At 46.8% G+C, this 22,810-nt stretch overlaps 1 protein-coding gene and 1 pseudogene across 15 annotated transcripts in view; both read left to right on the top strand.

Annotated features, from left to right (window-relative positions):
* TCF3 (transcription factor 3) overlaps positions 1 to 22,810 on the top strand; it is a 93,956-nt gene that overhangs the window by 18,323 nt on the left and 52,823 nt on the right. The gene's annotated exons all lie outside the window — the stretch shown is intronic.
* Positions 2,720 to 2,836, top strand: LOC136659734 (5S ribosomal RNA; annotated as a pseudogene).

The raw sequence follows: 22,810 nt of genomic DNA, 5'->3' as shown, positions 1-22,810 counted from the left end.
AGGGTGTGTTTTTTGTGGACATGTTTAAATCAGGGGTGTTTCTTTCCTTTTTTCCCCTCTCCCAGTTGCAGTACAAGTTTGTGCACATCCCAATTTTGGAAGCTACAGGTGGTAGAACAAAGCAAAATTCAGCAAACCCCCACCTCCACCCTCTCCTGTGTGCCTGGAGGTTGTTTCGTCTGCTGAATTTTTCCCTTTGATGCTCAATTTCTAAACAACATTTTAAACCTGGATTCTTGTGGCAAGAACCCCAGTGGTGCCTCATTCCAGTGTGGACCTGGAAGTTGTATTCTTTGTTGCCGAAGCTGGGAATTGAACATGGGGCCATCATTGGTGTCCTGTAGACAGCCATAAAGATTGGGGGGGGGGGAGAAATCCCACAACTTTCTTCCAATTTGCAAAATTGTCCGATCACCTAGAGAAAACCCAATAAGCCAGGTGTGTCAAACATAAGGCCCGCAGGCCAAAATGCAACCCCTAGAAGCAATTTCTCTGGCCCCCATTATTATTGGGCTCTCCCAGCTTGATAACAGGGCTCTCTCATAACTTGAAAATATGAACAAGGTTTGCACATTTTCTCTTCTGTCATTTGAGCCAATGAGTGAGAACAAAGGGCTTATTTCTGGCCGTTATCTGCTTAATGATGTCACTTTCTGTTTAATGATGTCACTTCCAGCCCTCAGCAGGCACCATGAATGCTATCTTTGGCCCTCTTTGTGAAACAAGTTTGACATCCCTGCTGTAAGCCATTGCAAGTGATCAGGCAACTGGCAAGATTTAAGTCTGGTTTAATGTGAGCAGGAACTCTGGCAAGATCTCAAGAGTTACATTCAGGTTGTTTCTTACTGCTGGCTAAGAGCTAGTGCAAGCTTTAGGGATCACATAGAACTCCTAATTCAAAACAAATGTAACCTGTTTAAAAAAAAAAGAAAGAAAATAGGGGGTGTCAAGTGGCACAATGTTGGTTTTCAGCTGACCTGTTTTTCCAGATCAAATGCAGGACTTGAAAACAATATGTAAAAATATTGTTCTAAACTCTGCCTTATCTGTATATTCAAGAGGGCTTGCAAAAACAATTAAGAATAATACAAACGTCATACAATCTGTGACCCAAGCACTGTTGGGTTGTTTTTGTTTTGTTTTTAATGAGAAATTTGATGTATAAAATTGCTCCAGCCTACTGCATCACAAGAGCAGCATGCACCCGTGCAGGCATGTTTTCTGGAAGTAACTCTGAAAAAGTCAGTCTGTCTGAGTACATTGCTAGCGGCACTTGGGCGTAGGAGCTTTGGACACCTCTGGCAGAAGCAGGAGGTTGTGTGGGGGCAATTCTAAATGTAGCCAGGCATTTTTCTCTGCTCTCTGGTTCATTAGTCTAGAGGCAGAACCTCTAGGAACTGGGACTATTGCAATGTAGGCAAGGATAGTAGGTGGGACAAGCTGGGATAGCTATGCAGAACCTTCGCATAGAGACAATCTACCTCCAGGGAATAGATTTCATAGGCAAGCAACAGGGAAGAGCTGTTATCCTTAATACCCTGTTTATGGGCTTCCCTGAAGTATTTAGCACTTGCAGAGTGAGGAGGCTTCTTGAAAAGAATGCTGGACAAGGTAGGATCTGATACTTCAGTTTATGATACTTGGAGATAGACTGCCTCTTAATGTGGAGGTTCCACTTGCTTATTGTGACATTGATCAATTAAATGCAAGAATTGCTTTGCTGGATCAGACTAAAGCTCTATCAGGGCCAGCATCCTAATTCCAACAGTGATTAGCCAACTTGGGGCATGAAGGCTGTCTCTTGCTGCGTGTCCCCAGCATCTTACTTTCAAAGGCATGCTGTTTCTGAACATGGAGGTTCTCTTTAGCATATGGTGGTGAATATCCATTGACAGATTTATCATGTGAATTTTTTCCTCTGCTCTCTTTTTAAAAGCCATCCAAGTTAGCTGTATGACTTTATCCTGTGACAGTCAGTTTCATAAATTAACTGTTCTGTTGGAAGTAGCATTACCTTTTGTCCTGACTTGCAATAGAAAATCAATTTGATTAGGTGACAGCCCCCTCCATGTTCTGGTACTGTGAAGGGGAGGGGAGAGTTCCTTCTTACAACATCATATGAATGGTGTTGAGGGAGATTGGCAAGGTATTCCAGCTGCTGGTCCATATAGTGGAGTGAATATATAATTTTTGTACCATAGGAACATTGAAAGGCAGTGTGATGTAGTGGTTTGTGTGCCAGACTCAAGACTGCAGAGATCTGGGTTCAAATCCCTTTTCAGCCTTGACACCTACTGGGTGAACTTGGGCCTACCACATTCAAACAGAGGTGGGGAGACCCATTTATGCCATTCTGAACACCTTGGTGGAAGGGTGGGATGAAAATGAAACCCATCAATAAATGTGGTAGTGTGCTGCAGTACCACACCTCAGTCTCAGGGTATCAAAATGGAATTGTATTTAACCTGTGGTTCTCCCCCCATCCATTTCCTTCTGGAGGAGTGCTCTAATCCAGACTGTCTAGGTGTCGTGTCAGCCTGACCTTTTTCCCTTAACCAGAACTTTGTGCCTGCCCAGATTTCTGGAGGAGCACAGGAAAAAAGCATGGAAAGCATTACATTGGGTGCATATTTAAGCTTCCTGAGAACCTAAGCATTTGTGTTACATTTTCAAAAACAGCATCCAGTTTCTAGTCCTTATGCTGGAGTGTCATACCTGTTGCTGCAGCTGTTACCCTGCACATGCCTGATCTCATCTGATCTCGGAAGCTAAGCAGGTTCAGGCCTGGTTAGTACTTGGATGGAAGACTGCCTGGGAATACCGGGTGCTGTAGGCTTATACCATAGGCTTTCGAGACTGAAGGTTGCCAACCAAAACCATAGCTGTTGAAATCTCAGAAGCCCAGGGGGTGACTGAATAAGTTTTTTCAGTGATTTGTGGAGGGGGGGGGGCTTTTCTAGGGATCTTCCACCCTCCCTCCTCCCACAATTAGCAATACAATAATACATTCTGCTAAGTGACTTTTTTGTTCAATGTACAGAATGTTCTATACCTTGCAAGATCTGGCTTTTGGCAGCATGAAATTGTGTTCATGGATTACAAACAGCCTTGATCTAGTTTCCCAAAGGGCTCATACAGTATAACATTTCCAGGTCTTGGAATTTGACCTGAAGTTCATACTCTTTTTCCTCAAAAGTGCAATCCTTTGTAAACCCCATTGAGTTCAGTGGGACTTACTCTCAGCTAAGTGTGTATAGGTTTGCAGTGTTGGTCTCTGGGCAACAGAAGCAGCAGGCAGATGCTCCTGTCCCCTTCAGAGGGCTCAGGTGGAGCCCAGTCTGAGCCCTCTGAAGGGGACCAGAGCTTCTGCCTGCTGCTTCTGTGGGCTTCAGAATGGCCCAGAGAGGCAAAAAAAATGCCCTGGAGGGCTTTCCTGGGCCTCAGAATGCCTAATATGGGGTGAAAAACGTCACTTCTGGTTTCCCTTGGGGAACCGGAAGTGACATTTTTTTCACCTCTCTGGGCTGTTCGAAAGCCTACAGGAGCAGCAGGCAAATTGCCACTGTGGGCTTCAGAAAGCCCTCCGGAGTGGATTGGAGCACAGGTCTGGTCCCCTTCAAAGGGAGAAAGAGGCAGAAAATCACAGATTTGATTATCCATGATTTTCAGTATCATTGAGGGGTCTGAGAACAGGTCCCTAGTGGATGCCCCTCCTGTATATTTAATATTACTCTGCGTTTTTTCACCATATCCCTTATTTCTTCTGTTGCTTTTAGTTTTTGTGATTCTCCCCTGTTTTATTGGATTCGTTCTGCAGTATTTTAAATTATTTTAGCATAAAACACAAGGATTATGCTTGGTGTTCTTGGTGTTGGCCACTTTGGGCATCCCATGTTATGAGAGGAAAGGCAGGATATAAAATTTAAAATCCATCCATCTGAACTGGACGGCCCAGGTCTAAGGGTTTCTTGGCTTGAGCCTTGTGCTATGAACTCCACCCAATGCCCATCATATTTCACTCTGGATCCAACAGGTACAGCTGGACTCTGCCCCCTGCCGCCTTTAGGTACCAGTAGCTCTGGCCCTGCCCCACCAGGCTCTTCTCACTAATCTGCCAGGCTCTCCCTTATGAGTCTTGGGTTCAGATGCTCCCCAACCTTGTCAGTTCTGACCAGGCATACACAACGGAGGCTAAAGGCTTGCCCGTTCCTCCCAGCCCCCACACCTACCTTGCACGATATTGGGACCGCAGCCATTTCAAAGAGGCTTCACTTGTTGAAACCCCTGCTTCCAAATGTTTCATGGGAACATCAAAGCCAGCCCTCTCTTCCTAACCCCAGTAAACTCCCCCCCACCACAAACCACAGATCCTTCATGTTTGGCAAAAGATGTATCGGTGAGGAGAGGCTTTCTCTCCTTTTCTTCCTTGTGAATGATATTCCTAATTGTTACCATGGCATGCTTTGATCTCGGTCCAAAAAAAATGGCTGCTGTTGCTTCTGCGGGGTGTACCATTCCCCTTCATCTCTCCTTCACAAAGACTTAAAAATACTAACCAATCTCCAATAAAGGAGGGTTTTTTCCCCACCCTTTATTGTAGAAAAAATTGAGAACGCAAAAGTTTTTATTCACCTTCTTTTTTACATAAACCTGCCTAGTGTATTTGCAGGACAATCAACAACACTGTGGAGTCATGTTTTGGGCAACCAAGAGTTCCAATCCTTGCGGCATAGTCTAGAGAGGACAGTGTCTCTTTATCTGTTCTGCAGTTGGACCATGAACTGATGATTGCCCTCACTTCAGGGGGTAGTGATGGCCTCTTAACCTGGGTGGCTTTTAAGAAAAGATTAGGCAGGTTCGAGGAGGGCGGGTTTGTTGACAGAGCTTAACCAGCTTAGCGATATGGAACCTCCCTGTTCAGAGGCAGTCTACCTTACAATATGTATTTAAGAATATTCTCAGTCTACCTTAGAATATGTATTTCACTTTTTTATTTAAGAGGTGTATGCCCCTCCTTTCCTCTCTCTTGGGAGCTCAAGGTGTAATACCAGATTTGGGGGGGGGGGAGCAACATTAGGAAGACCTTGATGCTCTGCTTGTGAGCTTGGCCACTGTCAGAACTGGGACGGTGGGCTAGATAGATATTTGGTCTGTTCCTGAAGGGCAGTTTTTATGAGGCCTCCAGCTCGGGGAGCAGCACCCCACCCTCAGCAAAAAAGCACACAAAACCAAGCTCTCTCTTCTTTTAACCTTGAGTGATGTTCTCCCCACTGCTGCCGCCGAATACAATTCAGAACGTGACAAAGCCGACTCTGCCCATGCCTCCCTCAGGTGATCACTGAAGTTGATGCTTGTTGGGTTTTTCTCGTTCTTCCGCAATATCAAGTATTCCAGCCCAGCGTGAGAATGTTTTCGCGTTTTGCTTCCATGCCTCATTTGGCCACACAATTAATTTGAATTCAAGTCGGCATTGGAGGAGCTTGGTGCTGATATCTCCTCCCGGAAGGAGGGATGCAACTCCATGTTTGTTTGGAGCAATTCAAGGTTGTCTGAGGATCATCTCCAACACAAGGATGATCAACATGGTCCCTCCTCCCCCCCAAGCACCACTTCATGATGGAGCTTTGTTTCAGGGGCTGACTACTGGCTCTTGTCATAAAAGTGATGCAAAAGGAAGAATCCAGGCAGTGCAACTTGTCGTCATCGTTACCCCCTCCCCTGAGAGTCAATCTATTAGAAATGTGAGCAATTCTGGATTGCATTCATAGGTGTGTCTTAATGTTCCACTTGAGGCACATAACTTTAGAAAGTGGAAAGTGGTTTGGTATCCGGTTCAGATACTTTGAACTTACTGATAGATAATGGCTGCAGAATTTTGCAGCTCCTGTTTGCTGACAATAAAACTTTCTACGAAAAATGGAAAGAAAACTTGGTTTGAGTTTTGTTCCAGTTTCTGAAAGAAATCCCTCTGAACCACGGTTTGGAGTCAGTTGACTCCCGGGTTTTTGTGCATGTGCACATTCAAATGCACTCTCCTGCTTGTGTGCTTCCCTACAACTGTGAGGCGGCACCAACCATCTTAGGCAAGCTACACCTTTGGTAATCAGCACAGATCAGAAGAGATGCATTTTGCCGCTTCTCCTTCATGCAGGTTGGGCTGAACCAGATTTCTATGGGCGAGCACCTTCAGTATGGAGGGAAAAATTCACAAGTTCCTAAAACGTTCCCTGGAAAACACACACACACCCCTTCCAAGTATTGCCCTTATAGCACAATTGTGCTCTGGCTCGCTGCTCCTTGCAGCTCCTACTGGAGCTGGTGTTTTCATTTATTTTAAGGAACAGTAGTGGTTCTTATTGGCTCTGAAGTCCAGCCAGTTGAGGATTGTGTAGCCAGCACAGCAACGTTGCAGTGCCACAAAACCAATCAAATCTGGCTGTGGGATAAGATTTCAAAGCCAACTCGGAGCGAGGGCACCATTTCCTGACCCCTCTCTGAATGGGAGAACATTCCTTCTCATTTTTCATAGCAGCCCTTAAAAAATAGTGGGATTGAAACACATCCCCTCCTATCCGTTGTGTCCTGTCCCTGATGTATGTGAGTGGGTATTGTGTGAGAGAGACTTTCGGGGGAAAGTGGCAGGCAGGAATATATGCTCAACATGTCCCCTCTTTCTTTGTGTCACACACATGTCCATCCCACCTCTTTGCTCCTCCCCCCCCCACATATGGGTGTCCCAGATGCGTCTTTACTATGCCATTTAGAGTGAGGCTGCTTGAGGGGCACTAAAAGGGGGAAATTGGGGAGGTGCTGGTGCGCACACGCCCTCCAGCATCCTCACCATGAATTATGCAGTTGCCCCCCTACCAGAGTTTCTATTTGCCATTCAATTGATAGATTGGCTCTGGAGCAGTGGCGTTGTTGCACTTGAAAAAACCCATTCTACAAGAGAAAGGGGAGCGAGTTTATTTTCAACAAGCCAATTTTGTGCGAGCAGCTGAGTGAAGAAGTTCCACCGGCCCACAGAAGTAGCAGCTGTGGGGTTCTTCGGACTCCTTCATCTCCCCATTCCCACCATTGGGAAGATGCCAAGTCTAGTGTTGGTATCGGGGAAGATGGTGGTGAGCCAGGGAGACGCAGGGTGCTCCCGTTTCTCCTTCCGTCTCTGCCAATTGTCATTTTTTCCCTCCTTCTTTCCACGGTGGTCTCCCTTCCAAAAGCTTGCTAATGCCCTATTAACATTGTTATACAAAACAGCAGTACACCATTTAATTAGGAAAAATAAGAGCTAACCTCCACCATATGTTGTGCTTCTGCCAGTATTTGCATTTGAAAGTCCAACCACATTTCAAGTGTGGAGCTGGGATTTTCGCCATATTGAATGGTCTCCAAGTTATGCGTTGCTATGGGGAAAGCCATGTACTCTCCTTATAGTAGGTGGAATCTCCGCTTGTTTTCTGACTGGTGTGTGGTGGGTTTTTTTCTTTTTCCTTTTGAGATCTTATTATCTTTGCTGCAAGTGTAATTATTTATTTTTTACATTATATCCTGCCCATCCTCCAAGACGCTCAGGGAAACATATGTGGTTCTCTTTCCCCCACTCTCATTTTGTCCCCACATCAATCCTGCAAGGTAGATTAGGCTGATCTTGATGGCTGATGTTTCAAATGACATTTTTATCCCACTTTTGCTCCCAAGGAGCTCAAACATGTGTTGTCATCCCATCCCCCATTTTATCTTCCTGAGAATGCTGTGAGGTAGGTTAGGCTGGAGAGACTGGCCCAAGGTGTCACTCAGTGGGCATCAGTGCCAAGGGAGATTGAACCCAGGTCCCTGCAGGATGCAGTCTAGAATTCTCTACATCAGGGGTGCCCAGACCCCAAACCGGGGGCCATTAGTGGCCCTCGGGGACTCCTAATCCAGCCTGCAGGGAGCCCCCAGTCTCCAAATAGCCTCTGGCCCTCTAGAGCCCCCACTGGCCTGACGTGATTATTATCAGCAGGAAGGCTGACTGTTTGGCCTCTCGCACAAGCTGAGGACCGAGAGCTCCCTCCATCGCTTGCTGTTTCACGTCTGTGAAGCAGCAGTGGCAGTAAAAGAAAGGCCGACCTTGCTTTGCGCAAGGTCTTTTATAGGCCTTGAGCTGTCATGAGACCTTCATTCATTCATGTAAGTTCCATCTCTAATATATTTGTTTACGTAAATTTATTCAAATTGTTAAATCAATTTTTTTTATCCGGCCCCCAACACAGTGTCAGAGAGATGATGTGGCCCTCCTGCCATAAAGTTTGGACACCCCACCCCTGCTCTACACCAGTGGTTCTTACACATTAGCACCAGGACCCACTTTTTAAAATGAGAATCTGTCAGAACCCAATGAAAGTGATGTCATGACCGGAAAGGAAAAATTTTTACAATCCTAGGCTGCAATCCTATCCACACTTACCCAGGAGTATGTCCCATTGACTATCATTGTTAAAAGAATACATAGTAGCTTGTTAAATGTACAGGTCTGTAACATTTCTCCAAATGCAGTCACATGTAATGGTAGCATCAAGTCTAATATATTAAAAATAAAATATTGAAATGAATGGGGACCCACCTGAAATTGGCTAGTAACCTACCTAGTGGGTCCTGACCCACAGTGTGAGAAACACTGCTCTACACCATATCAGGCTTCAATGCCTGGCCTGCCTCACAGACCTATTGTGAGGATCATTTGTGTGGGCAGCCATATTTTCAGTTGAGTCAATAGCTGACTTTGGTTCTACATAAAGGTCAAGGGTCCTTTCACACCTCTCTCAGCCAGTGGACACCAAGGAAGATTTTGGCCAAGCATTGACTTTGTGCCACTGGGATGTGGTAGTCAGAGGAGAGATCTCCCAATGTTTCTGTAGTTGTTCATTGGTCCAAAGAGGCATGGAAGTACCTTTGGCCTCTAGACAGGAGCCAGTGGCAGCCAGGGATGAGCAAGACAGGTGTGGCTGGACTTCAGTCGAGTCCCAAGTCACTGCCCCCCACAACTCAACTAGAAAGCAAGTCATAATCAGGGCACTTTCTGAGTTGCCTGGAGAGTTTTCATGACTCGAAAATACTTGAATCACAAGTGTTTTCTTTTAAAAAGCAAGCCGCAATTCCATTAAAAAAACAGAGCTGCTGCCGGAGTGTGTGTCGGAGTTCTCTTTTACCACTTTAACCCCTGCTGTCCCCATCCCACCTGTAAACAAGGCAGGAGGGGGTGGGATGAACTGTGTGGGAGCGGGGACAGAAGTGGCAAGAGAGAGGAGGGATCATGTGCAGCGATTGCGAGGCTTACCAGGACAACCCAATCTTTTGCAGCTCTACTCAGAAATAGTTTCATTGAGCCAGTCATTCAATGGGGCTACCTCCTCCCAAGCAGCAATGGAGCTCACAGAAGCCATGCAGTTGGAAAGTGAGATTGCTATGAACACACACACACACACACACACACCCAATTCCCTGCCTCTTTTCTCCCTGGGCTTCTCTAGCCAATTCCAAGGCAAGAACCTCCTTAGACTCCTCCTCCTGCCCTGCCTCACCCAAAGAAACAAATCAGACCTTCCATCCTTCATCTAATGGTTCCTTCAGAGATGAGCAAGAGAACCAGCTCCTGCCTCCCCACCCCACTTGTATGCAAAAGCAAACATTAACCCTTCCCTTCCGCCTGACTGGGACCTCCCCTGCTGCTCACCTGGTCTGAGTGATGGCCCTGTGAGGTCTTTCACACCACAAAAAAATAAGCAAGCACACCCAGACAGAGAGACTCAAGTCTGTATGCATGGGGACCGTGCGCCAAGTCTGTTGCCTCAGACTCGAGTCAGTTCCGAAGTCATCAGCGCAGATGACTTGAGTCTCCACGAGTCAGCGAAAAACACTGGTTTTCGCGGCTCAAGCTCAAGTCACCTTACTTGAGTTCCTATCCCTGATGCCAGCCTTTTAAAAACTTGAATGGGTTAAAGATCCCTGTTCCCTGTCTCCCTTAGCATGGCAGAAGGTGTATGAAGTATGTTAGAGGAGGTGTTTTAGTGAGTGTATATCAGCCTCTGTGATTGATGGGGACAGTATGGAACTCCTCGCTTGGTTGGACCCAGTGTGTACCTTGATTTAACAGACTTAGAGCCCAATCCTGTGGTCCGTGCTGTGCCTCTGTGGCATGGACCACAGTCGCAATTGTGCCGTAAGGCACGTTTGCGGGGCTCACTGCCGGGCTCCCGCTGAAAGTTGCACAGTTGCAGCGGGTGCCAAACCACTGCCCGGTGGGCGCCCGCGTTCAGCAGCTTGGCGGTGCCTGCGACCGCCGGGCTGTGGAACGGGGAATGGGGCGGGGACGGGGGCGTTCTGGGGGGCAGGGAGGCCAGCGTGACGTGGGGAGGCTGGCGTGACATGGGGAGGGGGTGTGTGCCAGAGGCATGCCCAGGGGCGGGCAGGAGGAGGATCCATGGAGCTCTGCAGGATCCTAGGGGCTCATGGAGGCTGCGTGCCTTACACGAGCGCCTTCACTTTAGCAGCGCCCTTTGGGCACCGCTAAAGAGAGTAGCCCCATTGCGGGGCTGCCTCCCTACTCTCAAGGTCCCTCAAGGTAGGAACGTCCCCTACTCTCAAGGTGCCTCCTGCAGTAGAACAGGAGGTGCTGGATTCGGCGGCAGCCCTTGTGGTGCCGCCGAGCGGGGGCTCCCCAAGCAGCTCAGGATTGGGCTGCCCCTTAGGATTGGGCAGTTAAACTTCAGTCATTTTCTGCTCCATTAAAAGCTAATCATATGCTTTGCACATGCCTCCACTGACTTCAATGCATTTGGATTTAATGAATTTTCAGTATTCATGGGCACCCTTCCTCCCCATTAGATCAAGAGTTCACTGTAGTAAAAACCTGGTTTTCTGTCCTTGTTGGGTCAACAGAACCAAATCTCCAACCTCCTGCACTGCAAGCACAGCTTCTGTTTCACAGCTGGCTCTGGGAATTACCCATAGTAGACCAGAGACTGGACTGGAGACCTCTTTAGAACGTGTTCCAGTGACAGCCCTTCCAACTGGTCTTAAATACCTACATCCTCCAAGATCTGTTCTCTAACCACCAGGGAACATTGTCTTCTGTTTCTGCCTGAGCCTCCTTAACCCAGCTCCGGATGATAGTTTTGTACATTAGCGTGCCAAATCTTTTTTATAAATATATACACATACGCATATATATGATGGCGATACCAGACCCAGTGAATGGAGTTTCAAGTCAGGAAGCTAGCTGGAAACTAATTTTATCTCTGTTCAACTTGCTATTTAAATCGACTTGAGAATTATTTTTTTTTAATCTCGTCCATCTTTCTCTCCACCCTGACTTTTGGTCAGCCGGTGCTGCTGTCACCAGTGATGTTCCACATACGTGAAGGGACCTCCACTGCAGGGCCTCGGCATTTCAAAGGATCCTACTTGGTCCCCATAGTTGTGTGGGGCAGGAGCCAGCAAGCACTGGCTTGGCTTAGAGTCAGGATGTCTTAATGCTTTTGTCCTGCAGCCGGCCAATGTGGAAACCAGATGCTGAGAAGGCAGCCTGATATCTTTCAGGCTGCTGTGGGTTTAATGTAAGGTTTGCCTTGCTGGGTCAGACAAAGATCCAGCTAGTCCAGCATCCGGCTTGTCCAGCATCCTGTTTCCAACAACAGCCAGCTCAGTGCAGCCAGGAAGCTTGTAAGCAGGGTGTGAAGATGACAGCTGTCCCCAGTATCTGGTATACTGTGGCAAAGTGGTACTCTTGCCTGCACTGAGTTGGACTTCACTAGATGACCTCCTCTAGTCTGGGTTAGACTAGACTAGATGACACCCAAGATCCCTTCAATTTCTAATATCCAATTAAACTGCCAGTGAATATGGAGGTTATATGTTTTACTTCCACAGCTAGTGGCCATCGATGGACTTGATATCTCTTGTCAGATCAGAGGAAAGGTCTTTGCCCCAGCATGCCATTTCCAACAGCAGCAAGCCAGTTGCCTCCAGAAATTTCACAGAACAGGCCATGAAGGCAACACCCTCCCTTCTTATTTCTCTCCACCCCTAGGTGCTCAGAGGTATACCACCTCTGCACATGGAGGATCATTTGTGTTGAGCACGACCCTGAATGTCTTTTGGCCCAGAGGCCAATTCAGTTTCCTCTCCAGCTTCTGCTCTGTCCATTACAAGTGCTACTTCTGTAGGCAATCTTTCTCAGTTTCTCTTCGCCTGGAAACGAAAATGCAGCCTTGGTTTATTTTTAAACTTTATTTTTCTGTGCATGTATTTTGAGATGCCCAGGTTTCATCTCCAGGGCCCTCGGTTTGAGACTCCTTAAAAAGGTTCACGTACCCAGAGATGTTCTGTTTTCGTAGGCAAAATTTTTAGAGTGTATTTGAGGGTGTTTATGCAAACTTTTATTGTCTCTACTTGGGCGTCCAGGTCTTATAACATTGGGCGAGATATTCTGAAGCCCATCAGAAGTACCAGGAAAAAAACACCAGAAGATCAGAAAAAAGGAAATTTCTGAACTGGGAGCCGCTTGACCTGGCCAAGCGAGAATATATGTATGGGAAATGCTAGGATTTGCCACTTGAGGGATTTATTTATTTATTTATTTATTTATTTATTTATTTATTTATTTATTTGAGGAGTTTTATTTGAGGAAACAATAAAACAGTGAAACATAAAAACAAGACAAAGGAAACCTAATACATATCATTGGGCCATTGGGGGAGCAAATTAGTCTAGGGCAATGGTTCTCAAACTGGTGGGTTGTGACCCACCAGTTTGTGTAAAGGTTCTTCCTGTCCCTTTAAGGGGAGAGGCAGGGAAGCGATCCCTAGGGTTGCATCCATATGGGGAGGCGAGGGGGGTGTGTGCTTTGGACTTGCATTATTTAGGCAGGGCTGCAGGAGGTGCAGGGAGCCCTGTGCCGCCCTCTGCAGCGCTCCCCAAGTCTTGGAACGTTCAGAAAAAACAGGCATAAAGCGCTTCCGTTTTGCAGAAGGTGCTTTGCTTCTGCTGTTTCCAAATGCTCCAAGCCTCGGGGAGCTCTCCGGAGGGCTGTGCAGGGCTCCCCACAGCTGCTGCAGCCCTGCCTACATAATGAAAGTCCAGAGCGCACACACACACACCCCTTAGGGACACAATCCTGGGGATCATGTTGCTGCCCTAGCCCCTCCCCCGCAAAGACTTACTGAGGGAGTAAACCTCCCTCAGAGTTTGAGAACCACCGGTCTAGGGAGTCAGTCAAGCCACAGCAGTATTTTGGAGGCACGGAGGGCTAATAATGCCAGCAGCCAAATGCCAGAAGAAACAGGAATGTTTTGAGCCCTCACCAGAAACTCATGAGAGAGGGAGTCGTTCTCAATCCCTCTGGAAGGGAATTCCATGGTTGTGGCGCCACTACAGAGAAGCTTGCCCTCAGGTTGACACCCCTCTCACTTGGGACAGAGGCAGAACTTGTAGAAGAGCCCCCTCAGATGACCAAAGAGGGTGGGCGGGAATGTATGGAAGAATGCAGACCCTGATCATGGGGGGTCTTAAGGGTTAGAACTAGTACCTTGAATAGGGACGGAAATGAATGGGAAACCAGTGTAGCTGCTGAAGCAGTGATCCAGCAGGATCATAGGGTTGAGCCACTGCAAAGTTTTTTTTAATTCTGGCTGGCATTTCTGGTACATGAGGAGGAGGAGCCGATGGGGTCTGATAGCAAGGGGAAGGGATAAGCATCAATAATCCAAAAAACTGCAATCCCATCGACTATAAAGTTAATGTTGCTGATAGGGTTTCCAGGCCCCAGAACAGATGGGAGTGAAGGATTGAAGCACCTGTTTCTCCAGAGAGCAGAGACTAATGGGCATGACCCTAGAGCCAAGGAACAGTGTCTCAGGCTGCAATTCTGTGCACACTTTCTTAGGAGTAAGTGCCATTGAACTATGTGATACTTCTGCATAGACATGTGTAGGATTCTACTGGAAAAGGCTTTTGCCAGAGCTGTAGAATTAATATGCATGCATGCCCAATTGCAGGAGCTCCCAAAGTGTAGATCACACTTAGGGTGTCATGGCACACTCACAGGGGCACTGCAGGATGTCCCTGGTGGTCTCTCCTACCTGTTCTCCTGGGAGCTGCCATCTTGGATCTCATGAAATCTCACATGATCCAAGGTGGTGGTACCTGGCTAAGCTGGGAACAAGAGGCTGCCGGAGCACCAGCGTGACCCCGTTATGTTTAAGAACCACTGCCCTATTTTCACATCTGGCTATAAATAATAACACATTTGTATAGGGAGTTTTAAGCGTGCAAAGCACTTCATATGTACAGATTCCATCAGCAACCTTGTAAGGAGAGTAAACATTATTCCCATATTACAGATTGGGAAGATTGAGACTGATGGAAAACGTCCATCAGTCCACCTATGAGTTTGTAGCAGAGGTAAGATTTGGACCAGGATGCCCTAACTTGCAGTTCAGTCTCCTAGGGTGCAGTCCTTAACCCACTTTCCAGCACTGGCTTAGCTGTGTCAGTGGGGCATGTGCTGCATCCTGCAGTTGGGGGGCAGTCACAGAGGCCTCCTCAAGGCAAGGCAGTGTTTGTTCCCTTACCTCGGAGCTGCATTCCCCTTATGTCAGTGCTGGGAAGTGGGTTAGGATTGCACCCCTAGTGACTTTGCTACAAATGGGGCAGCCAGAAACTTAAGAAGCTTAAAATAAAGGAGAACTAAAAGAAGCAGAAAGATGCCACACAGTGCTCCAGTTTGAAGCACAAGTTTATGGTGGGTCCTGAGAAATGATGTGCTGTTGATGGCTCTTTTAGTTTTAGCTTGTAAAATATGTAACCCAACCCCCACGCACACGGAAGGTTAAGAATAAAGAGAAAAGGTAGCTGGAAAGAAGGAAAAATTAGACAAGAAAGATGGAAAACAATTTTGTTCCGCAAGTATATCAAGGCTCGTTGAATCAGGTTTGAATATAAAATTGAACTCCATGGGAAAGGGAAAGGGAACTCTAGATGAGGAAAAGTGAATAACAAACTGCATTGCTGCGTACACATAGGGTGGCTGCATTAGTCTGCGCCAGCAACAACAGGGTCATGTGAACCAAACAAATTCACTGGAGCAAAGGCTTTTTTGGACCTGATGAAGGGGACTGTAGTTTGCAGAAGCCGAAGTTGCATTGAGTTTTCTTAGATTTTCAGGCACCACAAGACTCTTGTTGGTTTTTTCGGTATAGAAACTTGCCTCCCCCCAAAAGACTCACTGAAAGATCTTCAGTGAATGACGTTTGTTTGTGAACATTTCCCAGAGCAAACATGGCTTTGAACCTCTCAGGTCATCTCCTGGAACACCTGTGTGATACTTCCACTCTTCCCTCCTTGGAAACCATCTTTTCTGGCAAGCTTTTGACAAAACCTCTGAGTTCTTGTAGCAAAGCCTAAGCCTGCCTCCATCCCCTTTCTCTGTAGTCTCCCTTGTAGCCTCTTCTAGAGTTGTAAGCCCTTCAGGGCAGGGGCCTGTGCTCTCATTCTTTGTAAAGCATCATAGATGGCACTTAAATAAATAGTAGCAATAATAATGCCCGTGGTGACTTCATAGAATCCGTATGGTGAAAACATGTTAACCACCTTTCCAAAAAGCAGTCGGCAAACCTTAGATACTGAAAACCTTTAATTTGTCAGGGTTTTTCCCCACATATTAGTATGTCCCAAAGCTCAGTGAACCAAACGACGTGTGCGTGTCTTTTTTGTGAACAGGTCTGGGATACAAACCTGCTCCTGCTGCAAACAAGGCATGTTTTTAATTTTATTTTATTTTTTAAATTATGGTCATGTTCCTGGGGGGAAAATCACCAGAGAAACCCCTCTTTGTTGTGGCAACTGCAGCTTTGAAAATAGTAAGAAAAAACAAAAGACTCAAGGAGTTTCCGTCCGGTTTTGAAGGGGGCAGGTGGTTGCAAAGGAACACTTTGTTTAAGGAAGAAAAGGAAATGGGGGGGCTGTCTTGTTTTTGCCTGCCCCCTCTTCCTCCCCCTGAACAATTCTCCTTATCTCTTTCCTGTGCCGTGAGTCACCGTCTGGCTTGTAATGATGGCTTGCCGGAAACAGCCCTTGGATCCTGACTCCTTGCGGCTCCCCAGCACCTTACAAACCCTCCAGAGTTTGGCAGCTAGAAATAGGGATGCCTGGGTGTATGCAGCAGTTATTCACTTTGAAGGTCATTGCCTGAGCCCACCTTGGGTGACTATTAATATCATTATTCACTCTATGAAACTGACCTTTTCCTTGAAGCCTTTGGCCCAAGAAAGCTCCCGAGTGCCCTTTCTCTGTTGTAACTAAGCTGAAATACACATCAGTGAAAAAATTGCTTATTCTTCCCCACGTTATCCCAGTCTCCATTTCTTTCTCCTTCTTCAGTTGCTTTGATTTTAGATTGGGAGCCACTCAGGGCAGAGATCTATTCTCTCATTCTATGTCAAGGATTTATGTACTTTGCTGATGGCACAACATAAATAAAAATTGTATGCATTGTATTTTTTTGTTTCACCTTGCAAGAAGTTCAGGGTCCCTGATGTGGTATTTTCCCCACTCCCTTGTATCTTCACAACAACATTGGGAAGGAGGTGAAGTGGGGGGGGGGGGGATGTGATCATGGGCTGCTTCTTCCATGATCTTCATGGCTGAGCAGGGAACCTGCTTGTTTTGGATTTAAGCTCAGCACTTGTACCTCTGTTGAGGGCTTTCTTTCGCTGCCTGTTTATTTCCTCTGCAACAGTCTGTCCTGTGCAGGCTTTTGAGGCAAGGGGGTGTTAGCAAACTGCCAGAGGTAGCATTTCGAGAGTGATTGATCTAATTGATAAAATGTTTAATCCCTCAATGGATCTGGCTTTGGAATGTTTGCGGCGAAACCAGTCAGCAATATCTGGCTGTCTGGCTTGGGATGGGGTGAGGGTGGGTGAGATGCATCTCTTTACTCTCCCTCTTTTCCCCACCCAAAACTTAAGTGATTTAACTTCTAAAGCCTCTCGCCCATCATGGGCCTCGTGGAGCAGAGCAAGTTCTCACAACTTCTGGTGCTGTGGCCATCTCAGGTTGCAAAAGAAGCGGTGTGTGCAAAGGACGCTACGCCCCACCCTATCCCACATGCACCGTCACAGACATGCACACACCCATTGCAGGGCCGAGTGTGTGTGTGTGTGTGTGTGTGTACTCTTTTAATCTGATTTTATTGTGTTGGCTTAAACCCCACCCCCACCCCATTTCTCGGCGCGGTTCCTTTTGGAGTCTTTGTTTGTTCACCGTTGGGCCTTTTGTTTTTACAGCTGCCGGGAAGTGTTTGGGGCACAAGAGTTTTATTTTCTTCCCCCTCTGGCTTTCTCTGGGAACCCCCCCCCCACTCCCTCACGCCTCCCCAGATGAACAGTTCGCATGTGTGTCTTTCTGTTCTTTGTTACACAGGGCTGAATCTTCTCTTCTCAGTCATTGGAAAGGGGGGACACCCCTTTCTGTCTCTAAACCATCTACAGTTATCAAAACCTCTCTCACGGGAGAGTCTGAAGTCAGTTTGTGACTTCCCTGTGTGCTAATACTATGTGTCTTCTTCCACAGCTGACAATTGTAAATATCTGCAGTATCTTGCATGCACTTGCCCCCAGGGAGCAGGAGGGAAAATATAGTTTGGGAGTTGCAAGGAAAGATTTCGGTCCTCCAGGGCAGAGAGTTTGGGCCAGAATGTCCTTTCCTTCAGCATCCTCTTCCTTTTGCCCTAGGAAAAGGATTATGGGATAAGTAATGTCTCCTTTTCTGCTCAGCATGGGGGGAAACTAGAGACGACAGGCAGTAATTTTGATTATCGTTGACCTAGAAGGAATGTGTTTAGGGCCAGAAGTTTTACCACGCGCCAGTAAAACGTTTGCTTGCTCTGAAACAAAAGGCATGAACATGTGGGTGAGGAGGGGGACAATAGCTTGGTGGTATTTACCAAGTGGGCATGTATGGATATCCTTGTAACCAGCCTGGGAGGAGAGCACGTCTGTTTTGTGCCTTCTATAGTACAGCATATGGCAAGAAAAATTTGGGGTCAAAATAACCCCCTTGTGCCCCCTCTCCTTGCCCTCTCCCTGTCAAAAATGGCACAAAATGACACCGACCACCATGCTTAACATGGAGGGCTTGCTTCCTCTGAATCCACAAGCACATGTGAAATATTTCATTTGTCCCCAATCGTTGTCATGAGTGTGCATCTGAATGCACCCGTGATGTCCTATGTGTGAATATATTACAGTTTAATACAACATGATCTACATTATACAGAATCATTTTGTATTTGCATATGTAAGCCAGTTTCCAGGGTTCTGGCATGGCATGCAAGAAACAGGAACCAAGGTGGAGAATATCCAGTGAGCGTGGCTGAACAGGTGGGGATTGACTCTAGAGCAGTGGTTCTCACACATTGAGCACCGGGACCCACTTTTTCCTGAGAATCTGTCAGGACCCACCAGAAGTCATGACTGGAAGTGACATCATCAAGCAGGAAAATTTTTAACAATCCTACCCACTCTTACCCAGGAGTAAGTCCCATTTACTAACATTGTTAAAGTTAGTAACAACATAGTAGCTTGTTAAGTGTACAGGTCTGTAACATTTCCCCAAATGCAGCCACATACCATGGGAGCATCAAGTCTAACATATTAAAAATAAAATACTGAAATGAATGGGGACCCACCTGAAATTGGCTCGCGACCCAGCTAGTGGGTCCCAACCCAGAGTTTGAGAAACTCTGCTGTAGAGCACAGTCACAGACTAGTACATGAACTTCACCCCCAAGAAACATAGTCCACAGTAGTGTAGCTAAAGGGGGAACAAAGCACTAAGTTTTGCTGGGTGCCTCAGTGTGCTGTGCAAGCTGCCCCTCCCCCTCACCGTTGGAGCCATTCTGGTGGCAAGAACAAAGCAGAAGAGTCGCATTGAGGCATGCTGCGAAACGTAGAGCTGTGCCTCCCTGTATCTACACTACTGATAGAGCACCCCTCTACTCAGGTTAGTTGGACTAAATCCATTCACCATTCTTGATAAGGGCTTGCTAGATCTTGACCTACAAAGACACTGTGGTGGTGGGATCTTATACCCCCTTTTTCCTGGGGGCCTTGCTATGTATAAGTCCTTTCCACTGATACCACCTTGGCCATCAAAACGGGCATTTTGCTAGCATTTTGCTTTATATTCATCTCCTCTCCCCATGTGTTGTTTCAGCAGTGCTGGCAATGCCCCTATAAGGTAGGCACAAGCCATTACCTACCTTTGCAGGCAGGAGGGCTGAGGCTGAGAAAATTTTAACTGACCTTAGGGCATGCTGTGAGGTTTACGATGGAGGCACAATCTGAACCTGGAATTTTCCAGGTTTGTGCACTCCCACTGGTGCACTCCACTCCAGTTGTGTCTTTGTAGATGGCAGTCACTTTATGCTATGTAGACTTTGGGGTCTGTGCTCTGTTTGGCTGCAGTTGCAGTTTTGATTTAAAAAAAAAAACAACTGACTGGTACTTGACTGGTAGGTGGAGTCCGTTTTCAACCACTGTGCCACTGGTGTACCACGGATGGTCTGCAGGTGTGCCACAGGAGTTTGGGGGAGGATCATTTGTTAGTAGGGCCACTGGGGATTGCGAGCCCCTGCTGTCAGTGTGGTGTGCCTTGTCAGTAGTGAAAAAACTGATGGTGTGCCTTGACAAATTTAGTGCCTTGTCAGTATACTGTGAGGCTGAAAATTGCTGCCATAGACAGAAAAATCCCCCCCCCCCCACAGTACTGGAATTCAGAGTCACCCAGTGACATTGACACCCAGTGTCATTTGCGGTTGATTATGGGCAAACACAATAACATTCTTGATCAAACTCAGTTTGATTAACTTACGGATTTCATTGCTGCAAGAGATGGCAATAGGTTTTCATGACTGCGTCCAACCCCCTCTTAAAGTCCCTGGCTATCAGTGGCTGTAAGCTATGGTGGCTGCATGAAGCCTCCATGTTCAGAGGCAGTCTACCACTGGGGAGCAACTTTGACTTGCCACCTTTGCATCCCACATATGGCCTTCTTTGAGGCATCTAGTTGGCAACTATGGGACACTGTGTGTTGGGCTAGGTGGACCTTTGGTCTGATCCAGCAGGGCTGCTTTTCTGCCCTCTCCACTGTCACTAGGAACTTCTTATTCATTCAGGATGCAATGAAGAAAGTTTGGGGTTCCCAACCTTGTATTTTCCTTCAGTTAAACACTGAACGAGGAGATCTTGAAAGAGAGAATTGTTGTATGGGTGGGGGGGTTATCCTCCCCTTCCCCCCCTCCCCGATTTTCTCCTGCAAAATATTCCTCGTTGCAGGCTGGTTTAATTGGATTATTTTTTCAGAGCCCAGCCAGGCTCTGAAACCAGCAATAATTCCAGGTGGTAGAGGCTGTTTTGATGGAGAGAATCGGTGGGCGTGAGGAACATTACACTCTGCCCTCCTGCCCATCAATGTATCCCCTATAAATTCCCCCCTCACGTTTTGCATTCCCTTATCCAAGACAACAATGAGAACACTCAATTGTCAAAGAAGGGTTAGTTCTTCCTCCTGGGTGCAACATCCTCTGCACTTGCTCATAAGCAGGCACTGTTTCAACTCCATGGGGGGCTTGTGCCCAAATGAGTGGGCGCAGAACTGCCACAGTGGGACTTAATTTGCTTTTGCCAAAAACACTGACAGCGCCTTATGCTTGATGGCAGGTCTGACTGGACACCTCTCTTGTTGGGTCTGGAAAGACAACCTTCCGCTCTGGACAAGAACTAAAGCTAATTACCAGTCAACTAATTTTATTGATTTTCCAAATCTCACTCAGCAGAGTTTCCTTCTCTGAGGCTGATTGCCAGCCCGATTAGGCACCAAAGCAGCTTAATATGGAAGTGTTTATCATGGCAGCCTTCTGTCACCTCCGCTTCAAATCAAATAACTGCAGTGCAGGCTCGGTCCTTCTTTCCCCTGCCCCCTTCTTTTTTTTTTTTTTTAGGAAAAAAAAAAGAAATGGGAACCCAGGAAACCAATAGTGTATCTTACAATCAGATGGATGCTACAATTGGAATCCCAAGCATCTGCCACAGTGACCCAAGACTAATAAAATTCATGTGCACAACGTTCAGTGTGCCAACATTAGGTGCACACCCACAAGGACCTAGGGGCACTTGGAGGGAGCAGCAGTGTGGCCCCCATCTAGGAAGCCAGGACCTGAAGACAGAGGCTCAGGAACAAGGGTTGGTGTGTTTATAGTGCAAAATGACGCGTCATTGTACTCTGGGCCACCTGGCAGACTGCTGAGTCACTGATGCATGTATGAACATATGAATCTGCATTCTGCTGAGTCAAACAGTTAGTCCATCTAGCCCAGTAATATCTACACTGACTGGCAGCAGTTCTCCCAGTGTTTTTTGTTTTCTTTCGAGCTCTACTGTTTAAGATCCTTTAACCAGAGAAGCCAGATAATTGAACCTGGGATCATCTGTAAGACAAAGCATGCTCTCTGCCACCGAGCTATGGAAACTCCTGATGACTATCTGAAGGTTCCACTTTTTTAATCCATTGGTCCATCTAGCTCAATACTGTGTACATTGACCGTCAGTGTCTCTTCAGGGCTACAGACCCGAGTTTTTCCCAGTCCTACTTAAACATTGAATTTGGAACTCACTGCAGGCGCTCTAAGCAGGTGCTCTACCACAATCCCCCACAAATTGGCATGGGTGGGGCAAAGATCAAGCACCCGGTATCTGCACTACCACCTTTGGCCACCTGCCTTGGCTGACACTCATGGGCAGCGACCCCTTGACTTGATGCGAGAGTGGCTCCCCCTTCCAGCAAGCTATCTCGTAACTTGGAGATACCCGAGTTTGGCTGCTGGGGCCCCCAACTAAAATCCAAATGTGCTGCAGTGATCATTGAAAGGCTACGGGGCGGGAGGTTGCATTTATTCCTTCTTAACCCTGCATGATTCTGGTCTTATTTTGCTAGTCTCATTCGGTCCCCTCACAGGAAACATTGGCTGGCATTGCAAGCCTCCTTTTGAGTGCATCTTCAACATTCTATTAACTAGTTCTTTGGTTTTTTTGAAAATGGAATTCCAACAAAAGTGGAGCTGTGCAGGAAGCTGCATCCTGCAGTCAATACTACGTGAAGTATGTGTTCTCGCAACCTATAGTTTGCATGCAGCCCTGATCCTCTTTCTGTGGGAGCAAATATTTTGAAAGAGTCACACGCACTTCCCCCTTTTTATTTGTAAGGCCCCCTCCCCCCCCGATTCATGATATCCGGACAGATCGTCTCTTTTCTCATTTACTCAGCCCCTGTGCCCTTAAAGCTGAATTTGGACAAATAATTTTTACCTGATATGCTGGGAGCACCTGACTGAAATGGGCTTCTTTTGTGCATGTGTGTGCTCCAGCACACACATGCACAATCTTTAAACGACGGGGGAAAAAACCACTCGCTTTCTCTCTTTCTTCCTGACAGTTACATCTTATACTATTAGTACATTTTAATTAGAACATGAGCTCGAGATGCTTTATGAATATTCATGATCAGGGTTATTAAAATGCATAATTAATCTGTGGGGTTTCTATTTCTCCCCCTCCCCGCCCCAATTTTAATAACTCTATTAATGGAACAGAGACGGGTGAAGCTGGGTTGGGAGCCATAGGGACCCTATTTTTGTCCATCCGAGATGGGGGGATGAGCATTTTGCTTAGAGGTTTGGCACAGAGAAAATGCCATATTTTTGTTGTGGTCTCTCTTT

Source organism: Tiliqua scincoides, chromosome 8, assembly GCF_035046505.1.
Source record: "Tiliqua scincoides isolate rTilSci1 chromosome 8, rTilSci1.hap2, whole genome shotgun sequence".
NCBI classification, from domain to species: Eukaryota; Metazoa; Chordata; class Lepidosauria; order Squamata; family Scincidae; genus Tiliqua; species Tiliqua scincoides.
Note: the sequence above shows the minus strand (reverse complement) of the source record. Positions and strands in the feature narration are given on the sequence as shown.